Source organism: Mesoplodon mirus, assembly GCF_964341445.2.
Source record: "Mesoplodon mirus genome assembly, contig: HAP1_SCAFFOLD_34, whole genome shotgun sequence".
Classification (NCBI taxonomy): domain Eukaryota; kingdom Metazoa; phylum Chordata; class Mammalia; order Artiodactyla; family Ziphiidae; genus Mesoplodon; species Mesoplodon mirus.
Genome location: NW_028295813.1, coordinates 7,768,284 through 7,782,561, shown reverse-complemented (window position 1 = coordinate 7,782,561; position 14,278 = coordinate 7,768,284).

Sequence of the window (14,278 nt, the reverse complement as noted above, 5' to 3'; positions counted from 1 at the left end):
GAGTGGATTCAGTTACGATGATTCTAAGTGAAATAAGTCACACAGAAAAAGAAACTTATCATAAGATATCACTTGTCAAGGTCCTGTAAACATGGCTACACATGAACTGAGTTAGGAAAGATTACAGACTAACTTATCTTACAATAAGATATCACTCATAGAGGGAATGTACACATGACCACACATGAACTGAATGACAAACACAAAAGAGTCACACATTTAGAAAACATCTTCTGCCTGCTTAATGGGAAAACCGTGGTGGGTTGATGCATAAAACCACAGTTTTAAATTAGCACAGATACCGTTATATAAACCATGTATGTAATAGACAACACCTACTCCCGGCACAATGAACTGGACTCAACACACCCTATTCATTGCAGAGGAATATGTCTGACTCTCAGTATTTTAAAGCATATGTATTCTCATGTCTCCATACAGGAATCATGTGTGTGTATAAAGGCATGAACACAGCACTGAAATTCAGTTAAACCCACTTATAAAAATAAATTTCAAAAGCAAAATGCAAAAACAGATAGAAAGTCTTAAAAACTACGTTCAGCACCTGTGATGCAAGCTAGATTGACCACCTTTACACCCACAGCTGGATGAGACATAAGACTGGACACTTGGGGCTGACAAGATTGCTGAGGTTGTGTGAACAAAAGAACACCACTTAGAGCAATACTGTGTGCTACCCATTCTAGTGGTCCCAACTCTCCAGGTTTAAGGGAATCTTCCTCCAGTCAAAACATGCATGGGAAACCCAGTGGATGGTACACTGTGTAATTGGGAAAGTTTTCTATAAGGTACCTCATTTTTCCTTTTGTTGTGCTCGGCTTCGCCATTCCATCTGCATTACTCAAAATCTCCCCACTTTGAGTGTCAGCGCCTTTAACCTCCCGTTAAGCACAGTTTGCAAACTGTGCAGAGGATGAACAGGAAGAGGGGAAATAAAAGAGAGATTAGCTGTAGGAGTTTGGATGGGCACGTGTCACTCTAGTTTCCCATCAGGAAGAAGAATTAACCAAAGGCTCAGCCTGAAGCCCCGAAACCAGACTAGTGCCTAAAGCCATCCTGCGGTATTGCAGCCAGCTCACAAAGAGGCGAGTTGAAAAATGGAAATCAGGGGCACAGCAATTCACAAACTTGCAGAGTTATAAAGTACAACTATCATCCAGAAATATATTGAGGAAAGGCAGTGAAGAGGATTTGAATGCAAGGCAGAATTGAAGGAAACATATTTCAAGAGGTAGATTGGAGTCGTCTTTAAAGCACATGAAAAGTGACAGAATTTCGACAATGTTGCCCTTGGCTGAAAAGGGACTATAAGTATTTTCTTGAATATATTTGGGAGTAAATGTATATGACCTTTTTGGCCAAGCAAGCCATCAGGCATTGCAAATCCACACTTCATAGAAGTGTCCCTTACCTCCAGTCAAAAGGGCCATCCACAAATAGTGTAAAAACCACAAATGCAGGACAGGCCATGGAGAAAAGGGAGCCTGGTTACGCCGATGGACAGGATGTAAATTGCCAACAGCCTCTCTGGAGAACTGTATGTTGTTTTCTAAAACAGAGCTACAGAGCATAGCACACTTCCACTCATGGGCGTGTATTTTGGGAAAACTAAAAATCCACAACACACAGCCAGCCCAAACTTTAGGGCTGCTCTGTTTACAAGAACCTCTACTTCGGTACACTTTAAATACCCCAGTAAAGGAAAAAAAATGGATATAGATGTTGTGGTACTTATATACAATGGAATGTCACTCAGACATAAAATCAATGTCATAAGGCCAATAGCAGCATAATGAGTGTCTTTAGGTACGATGATGCTAAGTGAAATGAGCCACAAAGAAAAAGAAACTTATTGTAATATATCACTTATAGAGGGAATGTAAACATGGCCACACATGAACTGAATTTCAAAAGAGAACAGAGTTACACATTTAGAAAACACACTTATGCCTCCTTAAGGGGAAAGGTGACGTGGGGTGATGTGTAAAAGCAGAGTTTGAAATTAGCACAGATCCCATTCCATATACCAAATATGTAATAGACAAGACCTACTCCTTTCTCAATGAACTGGACACAAAACACCCTATTCACTGAAGAGGAATATATCTGACTGGTAATAACCTTGAAACCTATGTATTTATATGTCTCCATAATGGAATCAAGTGTATGTAGATTGGCATAAACACAGATCAATGGAACAGGACAGAAAGCCCAGAGATAAACCTACATACCTATGGCTATCTCATCTATGACATAGGAGCTAAGGATATACAATGGAGAAAAGACAGTCTCTTCAGTAATTGGTGCTGGAAAAACTGGACCCCTACACATAAAGGAATGAAATTAGAACACTCCATAACACCACACAGAAAAATAAACTGTAAATTGATTAGAGATCTAAATATAAGACCAGACACTATAAAACACTTAGAGGAAACCATAGGCAGAACACTCTATGACATAAATCACAGCAAGATCCTTTTGGACCCACCTCCTAGAGAAATGGAAATAAAAACAGAAATCAACAAATGGGACCTAATGAAACTTAAAAGCTTTTACACAGTACAGGAAAACATAAACAAGATGCAAAAACAACCCTCAGAATGGGAGAAAATATTTGCAAATGAAGCAACTGACAAAGGATTAATCTCCAAAATTTATAAGCAGCTCATGCAGCTCAATAACAAAAAAACAAACAACCCAATCCAAAAATGGGCAGAAGACCTAAATAGACATTTCTCCACAGAAGATATACAGACTGCCAACAAACACATGAAAGGATGCTCAACATCTTTACTCATTAGAGAAATGCAAATCAAAACTACAATGAGATATCATCTCACACCAGTCAGAATGGCCATCATCAAAAAATCTAGAAACAATAAATGCTGGAGAGGGTGTGGAAAAAAGGGAACACTCTTGCACTGCTGGTGGGAATGTGAATTGGTACAGCCACTATGGAGAACGGTATGGAGGTTCCTTAAAAAACTACAAATAGAACTACCATATGACCCAGCAATCCCACTACTGGGCATATACCCTGAGAAAACCATAATTCAAAAAGAGACATGTACCAAAATGTTCATAGCAGCCCTATTTACAATAGCCCGGAGATGGAAACAACCTAAGTGTCCATCATCGGATGAATGGATAAAGAAGATGTGGCACATATATACAATGGGATATTACTCAGCCATAAAAAGAAATGAAATTGAGCTATTTGTAATGAGGTGGATAGACCTAGAGTCTGTCATACAGAGTGAAGTAAGTCAGAAAGAGAAAGACAAATACTGTATGCTAGCACATATATATGGAATTTAAGAAAAAAAAATGTCATGAAGAACATAGGGGTAAGACAGCAATAAAGACACAGATCTACTAGAGAATGGACTTGAGGATATGGGGAGGGGGAAGTGTAAGCTGTGACAAAGTGAAAGAGCGGCATGGACATATATACACTACCAAACGTAAGGTAGATAGCTAGTGGGAAGCAGCTGCATAGCACAGGGAGATCAGCTCGGTGCTTTGTGACAGCCTGGAGGGGTGGGATAGGGAGGGTGGGAGGGAGACGCAAAAGGGAGGGGATATGGAAACATATGTATATGTATAACTGATTAAATTGGTTATAAGGCAAAAAATAAAAAAAAGATTAATATGGGGGATAAAAAAAGGTTTTCAAGATAAACAAATATATATATAATAAGACTATGCATCTTTAAAAAAAAAAAAAAAAACTCCGCCCTGCTTCTTGTACGTACATTGTGCTTTCGTGTTTCTTCTTTTTTTCCCCATTACTTGACTTCTCAGAGGTCATTTTATTTTCTGCCCTGCCATACCACAGTACCAACTCTTAGACATTTTGATTAGTTGTGTGCTTTTTCTGTTTCTTAATTTACTATGGAAACACTGCTTATATTTACCCTTTTATTTATCAGTTTAAATAAAAAGAGGTAACATATATGTATATATACACACACACATGACATATGTAACATAATATACATATACAAAAAAAAAGAATGGGAGAAAATATTTTCAAATGAAGCAATTGACAAAGGATTAATCTCCTAACTTTACAAGCACCGCATGTAGCTCAATATCACAAAAACAAACAACCCAATCCAAAAACGGGCAGAAGACCTAAATAGACATTTCTCCAGAGAAGATATACAGATTACCAAGAAATACATGAAAGGATGCTGAACATCACTAATCATTAGAGAAATGCAAATCAAAACTACCGTGAGGTATCACCTCACAGCAATCAGAGTGGCAATCATCAAAAAAATCTACAAAACAATAAATGCTGGAGAGGCCTTTATTGGAGAAAAGGGAACACACTTGCACTGTGGGTGGGAATGTAAATTGATATGGGCACTAGGGAGAACAGTACGGAGGTTCCTTTAAATAACTAACAATAGAAGTACCATAGGACACAACAATCCAACTACTGGGCATTTGCCTTGCGAAAACCATAATTCAAAAAGAGTTATGTACAAAAATGTTCATTGCAGCTCTATTTGCATTAGCCAGGACATGGAAACAACCTAAGTGTCCATCGACAGATGAATGGATAATGAAGATCTGGCACATATATACAATCAAATATTACTCAACCATAAAAAGAAGCAAAACTGAGTTATTTGTACTGAGGTGGATGGACTTAGAATCTGTCCTACACAGTGAAGTAAGTCAGAAAGGGAAAAACAAATACTGTATGTTAACAGAGATATATGGAATCTAATGAAGAAAAAAAAAAGATTTTGAAGAACCTAGTGGCAGGACAGGATTAAGGACACAGACATAGAGAAAGGACTTGAGGACACCGGAAGGGGGATGGGTAAGCTGGGACGAAGTGAGAGAGTGGCATGGACATAAATACATTACCAAATGTAACACCGATAGCTACTGGGAAGCAGCCACATAGAACAGGGAGATCAGCTCGGTGCTTTGGGACCACATAAAGGGGTGGGATATGGAGTGTGGGAGGGAGATGCAAGAGGGAGTGGATCTGGTGATATTTGTATATGTATAGCTGATTCACTTTGTTATACAGCAGAAACGAACACTCCACTGTAAAGCAATTATACTTCAATAAACGTGTAAAAGGATAAAAAAGAAAAGAAAGCCCAAGGATAAACCTACACACCTATGGTCAACTAATCTATGACAAAGGAGGCAAGACTATACAATGGAGATAAGAGAGTCTCTTCAATCATTGGTGCTGGGAAATATGGACAGCTACATGTAAAAGAATGAAATTAGAACACTCCCCTACACCATACATAAAAATATATTCAAAATGGATTAGAGACCTTAATGTAAGACCGGACAGTATAAAACTCTGAGAGGAAAACTTACGAAGGATACTCTGACATAAATCACAGCAAGATCTTTTTTGATCCACCTCCTATAGTAATGAAATACAAAAGAAAACTAAACAGATGGGACCTAATGAAACGTAAAAGCTTTTGCAAAGCAAAGGAAACTACAAACAAGACGAAAAGACAACCCTCAGAATGGCAGAAACTATTTGCAAACGAATCAATGGACAAATGATTAATCTCCAATATATATAAACAGCTCATGAAGCTCAATATTAATAAAACAAACAACCCAATACAAAAATGGAAGATCTAAATAGACATTTCTTCCAAGAAGACATAGAGATGGCCAGTACACACATGAAAATCTGCTGAACATCACTAATTATTAGAGAAATGGAAATCGAAACTACAATGAGGTATCACGTCACACCTGTTAGAATGGGCATCATCAGAAAATCTACAAACAACAAATGCTGGAGAGGGTGTGGAGAAAAGGAACCTTATTCCACTAGTGTTGGGAATGTAAATCGATACAGTCTCTATGGAGAACAGTATGGAGGTTCCTTAAAAAACTAAAAATAGTATTAACATATAATCCAGCAATCCCACTACTGGGCATAAACCCAGAGAAAACCATAAATCAAAAAGACACATTCACCACAATGTTCACTGCAGCACTATTTACAATAGACAGGTAATGAAAGCAACCTAAGTGCCCACAGACAGACGAATGGATAAAGACGTGGTACATATATACAATGGAATATTACTCAGCCATACATAGGAATGAAATTGGGTCATTTGTAGAGACCTTGATGGATCTAGAGACTGTCATACAGAGTGAAGTAAGTCAGAAAGAGAAAAACAAATATTGTATATTAATGCATATATGTGGAACCTAGAAAAATGGTACAGATGAACCGGTTTGCAGGGCATAGATAGAGACACAGATGTAGAGAACAAACATATGGACACCAAGGGGGAAACGCCATGTGAGGGTGGTGGTGGGATGAATTGGGAGACTGGGATTCACATGTGCACACTTATATGTATAAAATAGATATCCAATAAGAACCTGCTGTATAAGAGAAATAAATTTAAAAAAAATAAAAATAAATAAAAAACATTTAATAAAATAAAACAGAAAAAAAGTTTTTCCCTTCACATAGACGTCTTTATATTAATGCATTATTTCCATGTTTATATCTCCAAATTAAAAAAACAGAGGAATAAATAAAATCTAACTTGAACCAAAAAGAAAAAAGAAGAAAAAAAACAGAACTCCCCAGTTATACAGAGGAAAATCATATCAGGGTACTTGCTCCAGTGGTAAAAAATTCTTAAGTTGGTCAGAGGTGGGAAATTGTCTCCCATGCAATCAGCAGCGCTCCACCCCACAAGGAGCATCCTCATTGCAAAGCTGGGGGACTGTGTCGAGGCGTCTGTGAGTAAATGTGAGCTGAGCCCCAGTCCTGCTGCAGCTGAACTCTTCCCACCCTTTCCAGGTAAAACACCTGAATATGTACAAGCACTTGCAAGCCTACAGGAAGGGCTGTGGAGCCACACTAGCGAGAGCACGCAGGCCGACTTGGTGCCTGCAGGCCAGCCAGGATGGTCCTGGCACCAGATGCTCTTCTGGAATATTTCCATTTCCCTGCCTGAGATACCCCTCCTGCCACGGCCCCCACTGCTTTTTTAATCCCTCATCTCTGCCTGGGGAGAAATTCCAGTGTCAGGTATGGGTGACACATCCTCTTCTTTAGCAGGTGGCAGCCTGGCAACTCCTGCAGAAAGTCCAGCAGAGCCCCACTCACACTGGGCCACCCACAAAGCCACGGCCCCTCACTCCCTACCACCACCCCAGCCCCGAAACTGCTGACGGGGCAGAGAATATGGCGTCAGGCACAGCTACAGGGGCTCTTGCTGACTGGAGATGTGTTTATATTGGCCTCAAACCAGGCACACCTGTGGGGGGGGTTGGCAGGCAGTGTCAGGCTGCCGAAATCAGCCAATCCACACCCCTCAGGGGCTCACAGTTGCAGATAATGAACCTTGCTAAACGGGTCAGTCCCAAGGAACAGGTGTGGGCTCTTGAGAGTCAGGCTAGACAAGGGGCTGCAGCTGCGGCTTGTTTTCTTATCATTTTATCTGGTCCATGAGTGGAAAACAACTTCAAGAAGACCCTATCCTAATGAGAGGAACCCAGGAGTCAGGCAGAGGAGTGATGGTGGGTGGAGACAGAGGCCTGGTGCCCTGGCTGCAGTGGAAGTGTCTGGAAGACCAGGCAGAGAGAGGCTGCACAGAGTGATAGCCAGGGTCACAGACCTGTCAGAGCTGCTGTTTGTTAGTTCAAGTCCTGCTCTGAGGTGTTCTGTGTCAGCTGTGAGCGACAGGTGAGCTGGGGGTTCTCTGCAAGGTGGGCTATGTGCACAGTTCCTGTGTGTCCAGCCCTGCTGGGGTACCTGCCCAGGGGAGTTCTGTATCCTGGGAAGGGCCTGACTATGAGAGCCCCATGGGCTGCTGGGTAGCTGCACAGGTGAGCTCCATACCCTGGGAGGGACTTGAAAACGAGAGCCCCGTGGGCTGTGGCGTGTGGGATGCAGGCCAGGTGAGCTCCATATCCTGGGATTGGCCTGACCACGAGAGCCCCATGGGCTGTTGGAGACCTGGTAAAGGATATCAGGACAGTCAGTGAAGGCACCGAGGATATACATCCAGTAGCTCCTATTTCCTACTCCCTGCTGCTCATTCTACCATCCACCAGGCCATGACATTCTGTATTAGACTTCAATGATGCCTTCTTTTGTATTCCATTCATCTCAGAGTCACAAGAATTTTTGGCTTGTGAGTGGCAGGACACAACATGCAACACAAGCAATAATGCTGGGCTGTCCTGCACCAATGGTTCAAAAATCCCCACACCATCATTGGGGAAATGTCCTCTAAAGACCTAAACGTTCTACCTGTGTAAAAGGGAACCCTCCTTCAATATGCAGATGACACTCTGATCGCCAGGCCTACTAAAGACGCCTCTGAACTACCTAGCCAAGAAAGGATAGAAGGTGTCCAAGAAAAAGGCTCAAATATCCCAGGCTCAGGTGACATGCCTGGGCTTCATTCTCACAGATATTCGGAGAAACGCATCCCAGGATAGGGAAGAAGCCATTTGCAGCCTTACCTCTTCTAAAACTAGAAGACAGCTTAGGGGTTCCTGGGGAGGCCAAGGTTTTCTGCATCTGGATCCCTAACTACAGTCTAATAGCTGGGCCTCTACATGAAACACTGACATGAAAAGATGATGATCCTTTTGAATAGAATCCAGAAGCAGACTTTCAAGAATGGAAAGAGCAGTCAATTCAGATCCTTGCCCAGGAACTCACTAATTTAGCTAAACCCTTGGACCTTTACATAGCCGGTCAAAGGTTAATCGCCCTTGGGGCCTTAGTGCAAAAACTGGGACCACTTGAAATGGAGCAACACAAGAATGCCCTTCAGGTATGATAAACTATGGTCACCAAGGGCTTTGCCCACCGACTCATCAGGCCAGGATACTGGGGTATCTAAAAAGCTAGAAATCAGCAGCCCACAAGGCCAGCTCACTCCTAAGGGAAAAGGAACCCACGTGGTGATCCTAACAACCCATCATGCCCTGAAGTTGCAGGGGTCGCTCTGTGGACACACTGACCTCGAGTGAGGAGGCCCTCCAACTCCAACCTCCAGAGAGACAAATGGGGGCAATGGGCCCCCAAGATGACTAGTGTGACCATCACTTGACCTGCAGTTTCTCTCAGAAAACAAGAAGACTGTGTCCTGAAAGAGCAGACTACTGCTTGCAGGACTTACTGCACCCAGAGGGGAGCTAATAAGCTTGGTGGGGGAAACGTATATCACGCTTTCACCATAGAAAACCCTACAGACACCGCGGTGATGTTGGCCAATATGACCGCCTGGACAGCTGGCTACTTCTAAAGGCCGTTGACTCAGTGGACGTCATGGTCCTGGATCACCACTGACCCTGGACTGTCTGGGAGTTGCACGGGCAGGGCTCTGACACATGGTGCTGTTTGTACATTAATTCAGGGACCTAATTAAAGAAAGCACAGACTACTGGTCAGAGCATCTAGGCTGGCAAAAAACGTCAGCCTAAGGTCACCGAACAAATGTGGTGTGGGGTGATACCTGCCACCACAGCATCCCTGCACATCTCTTTCCTGGACCCTTAAAGGTTATTAGAATCAATAACACTTCCAATGCTGTTGCTCAGGCGGACGAGAAGTGAGGCAGGAGGCCTTGGGACAATCAACCTCACCTGGAGGCTGGTGGGGAGACGTTTTGCCCCTTCCCCCAGGTATCAGGGCTCCCACCACAGCATGAAGCAGTTACAAAGGAGGGGTCTGCACCCTCAACACCCCAAGAATGAGGAACGGAACAAAAAGCAGAGGAGGGGTTCGTCTCTGGCAACGTTCATTAAAAATTCCTGGGAGATAAAAAGAGAATCTGGGCAATAAAATAAAGTCTAACCTGCTTTTCCTTTGTGCTTTGTCTAATTTCACGTGCTCCTAGGGTTCCGCATGCAGAGGTCCCACACCCGGCACTTCAGACACGATTTCCTAGTGCAGAATGGCTGGGTCGACACCTCAGGTAGCGGAGTCCCATGCAGACTCCACGGCATAGAGCCTGAGCTGCAGCCAACCCAGCCCTCGAGAGCTCCATCCCCTAACTCCCACTGACGCTGCCGGGATCCCTACACAGCAGCCCAGCCCACAGCCCGTGGGGGAGTGCACACTCTCACCTCTCCATTCGGTTTTCAAAATAATGTTTCCTTTGCTTCTGAACCAAACTCAGTCTTGATCTGTTGGCTCCAATGCCACTGGGCACGGGGACTCCTGTTTGGGTCCACTCTGGAGGATGAGTAACAGAAATTGAGAACATTGTAACTTCAATGAACAGATGTGTGAGCCAAACTGTAGTTAACATAGAGCAGTGTATAATGCTCGGGTAAAATAAGATTTTTCTAAGACTTACATTTGATATTTCCATCACTTTACTATAAGCAAGTTCAGTGAAGACGTCTGTCTTATATTTCAGGTCAACATTAGAGAAATGAAGTGATTTATTTTCACGGTTGTACATCGAATACTCTTGGCTGAAGCTTCAATCTTGTTTTGAATGCTTTTCCATTGAAAAGGATGCCTCTCTTTCAGCTCCCCCATTTCCGAGAAGTATAAAATCTTATAATTTATTATTACCAAAGGGGAAAGTTAGGAAAAGGGATAAATTAACAGTTTGGGATTAACACATACACACTGCTATGTATAAAATAGATCATCATCAAGGGATTACTGTATAGCACAGGGAACTACAGTGAATATTTTGCAATAACCTATAAGGGGAAATAATCTGAAAAAGAATCGATATTTTTATTGACATCATCTATCAATGACAGATAAAATGTAACCTAAGCAAGGCCGATGGTGAGCGCTTCTGAACCTGAAGATTTCCATCATCTAAAGTTTGGGCTCTGCCTATTTCCCAAGGCCCTTAATGGACATACGTGTAGCCGTAGCTTAAAAATTCCCCAGTTTGGGTTTCGGGGAGACACTGATATGGAAAAATCCCTGGTGTTCTCCTTCCATGCACGGGACCCTTCCTACAGCTAAAACATGCCTGTCACACCTAGAGGATGGTACACCATATGATTGGAAAGAGTTTGGAAAAGGCACCTCATCTCCTTATCGCCTGGTGCTCGGGTTCACCCCTCCAGCATCTTTCCTGACAATCTCGTCACTTGGGAATATCAGCACGGTCAACATCCTGTTGCACACAGTTTGGAATTTGTCCAGAGGATGAAGCAGAAGGATGAGAAAAATTTAGAGACATGTCTTAGGTGTTCAGACAGGCACATGCCACTCTAATTTCCAATCCGGAAGACAAATTCATCAAAGGCTAGAATTGCCCACGGAAAGAGAATAGGGCTAGAGGAAATCCCGCTGTTTTGTGAACAGTTTCCAAAAACACAAGTTGAAAAATGGAACTCAGGGGCACTAAAATTCATGAAACTGCAGAGTTGAAAATATCTATTGTTGAAAAATGTCTTGAGGTAAGTCACAGAAAAGGACTTGTAAGCAAGGGGGCGTGGCAGGAAACAGATTTGAAGAGGTAGAAAGGACTCCCCATTAAAGCACAAGAAAAGGGGCTGAACATCGCCAATGATGCACTTGGCCCAAAAGGGCTTATGCATTTTTTTCTGAATATATTCAAGTAAAGGCCATACACACTTTTTATCCAACCAAACAGGTGGGCACTGGAAATCAATACTACAAAATGTATCACTTCACATCAGTCAGAAGGGCCATCCACATAAAGTGTAAACACCAGAAATGCAGGACATGGTGGGGAGAAAAGGGAGCCCTGTGAGGCTGATAGTGGAAATGTAATTTGCCATAGGCCACTCTGGAGAAGTGTATTGTGTTTGCTAAAACATCTGAAAACTGAGCTACAGAGCATAGGGCACTTGCACTCATGGGCGTATACCTTGGGAAAAACAAAAAATGACAGAAAACAGGCACCCCAACGTTTACCACCTCTCTGTTAAAAAGGGCCTCCACTTGGATATAACCTAAATGTCCCTGGAAGGATAAAACGGATAAAAGAGATGGGGTACTTATGTAGAGTGGAATATTACTCATCCAGAAATCAATGAAATAAGGCCAGTTGGAACAACTCTGGAGGAGTTACACACGATCATTCTAAGTGACACATGTCAGAAAGGAAAAGACACATATCATAAGATGTCACTTAAAGGTGGAATCAAAAATGGCTACACATGAAATAAACTACAAAACAGAAACATAGTCAAATATGTAGAAAAGAGACATAAGGCTGCTAAATGGGAAAGGTGGGGAATGGTGAGGTATTATCCAGGAGGTTGAAATTAGCAAAGATACCATTCCAAATACCGAATTGAATAACTGGCAAGGCCTACCCGGTACCTCAAAGAACTGCACTCAGTCCACTCAAGTCACTGGAAAATAATACATATGACTCGTAAGCATCTGAGAAAGAATTTATTGTTGTCTCACAGTACATGAATCAAGTGGATGTACAGCAGCAAAAAAACAGAGCTTTGAAAATCAGCTGTAACCAATATAAAAATAAATTTAAAAATATTTATGAAAACAGTGAGACAGACAAAAATACTTACAAATTTTGTTGAAGGGCTACGATGTAACATGGATTGAACACATGTAGACCCACAGCAGGATGATATATAAGGCTGGAAGCTATGCACGCTAAGAGATGTTAGAGAGGCTGGGTGAGGAAATGCAGACCTTTTAAAGTAATACTGCCTGGTACCCATTCCATGGGTCCCAAATCTGCAGTTTCAAGGGAATCTTCTGACAGGGAAAACATGCCTGGGAAACCGAGATGAATGTACACCGGGTGCTCAGGAGAGGTGTCTAAAATGCACCTCATTTTTGATCTCCTGGTGCTGGGGTTCGCCATTCCAGCCACATTACTAACAATATCCCCACATGGAGAATCAGCACCTTTAACCTCCTGTTTCACACAGTTTGCAAATTTTGCAGAGGATAAATGGGAAGAGGAGGAACCAATGAGAGATTAGCTGTAGGAGTTTTGACAGGCACATGCCACTCTAATTTCCCATTAGGAAGAAGAATTAACCAAAGGCTCTGCATGCCTCCCCAGAACCAGAATAGGGCCGGAAGCAATTCAATGGTTTGGCGGTCACCTCACAAAAAAAGCGAGTTTCAAAATGGAGCTCAGGAGCAGACAATTCAAAGACCTGCAAAGATATAAATGATAACCAACGTCCAAAAATATATTCAGGTAAGGCAACGAAGAGGTTCTGAATGAGAGGCAGAATTGCAGGAAACATTTTTCAAAAGGTAGATTGTACTCACATTTAAAGCATATGAAAAGCAGCAGAATTTCTAAAATGATGCAGTTGGGCAAAAGGGTGTATGCATTTTTTTCGTGAGTATCTTCAGGAAAAAAACACATACAGAGTTTTTGGCCAACCAATCAAGAGGGAAATGCAAATCCGCACAATAAAGAAGTCTCAATTTCCACTGCTCAGAAAGGCCATCCAAAAAATGTGTACAAATCAAAAATGCAGGAGAGACCATGGAAAACATGGAGAATAGTCACTCTGATGGGTGGGGTATAAATATCCAAGAGCTACTCTGAAGAAGTGTATGCTGTTTCCTAAAACATCTAAAATACAAAGCCCCCGAGCAAAGGGGACTTCAACTCATGGACATATAACTTGGGAAGACTAAATATCAACAAGACACAGGCACCCCAAAATTTAGGGCTGCTCTGCGTACAAGAACCTCAACTTCGGTACACCTAAAGAATCCCAGGAAAAAGATAAATGCATAAAGAACTTGTGGTAATTTTGTACAACGGAATATCACTCAGACGTGAAATCAATGTCATAAGGCCAGTAGCAGCATAATGAGAGGATTTAGGTATGATGATTCTAAGGAAAATTAGTCACACAGAAAAATAATCTTATCATAAGATATCACTTAGAGATGGAATGTCAACATCACAACACATGAACTGAATTAGGAAAGAGAGCAGCATCTCACATTTAGAAAACACTCTTATGCCTCCTTAAGGGGAAAGGAGAGGTGGGGTGATGCATAAAACCAGAGTTTGATATTAGCACAGGTGCCATTCCATAAACCAAATACAGAATAGACAAGACCTACACCTTCCTCAGTGAACGGGACTCAAAACCCCTATTCCCCACAGAGGAATATATCTGATTAGTAAGAATCTTAAAACCTATGTATTGATATGCCTCTGTAAGGCAATCAAGTGTGTCTAGACCGGCATAAACACGTCAGTGAAAATCAGCTCAACCCCATTATAAAAATGAATTTCAAAAACAAAACAAA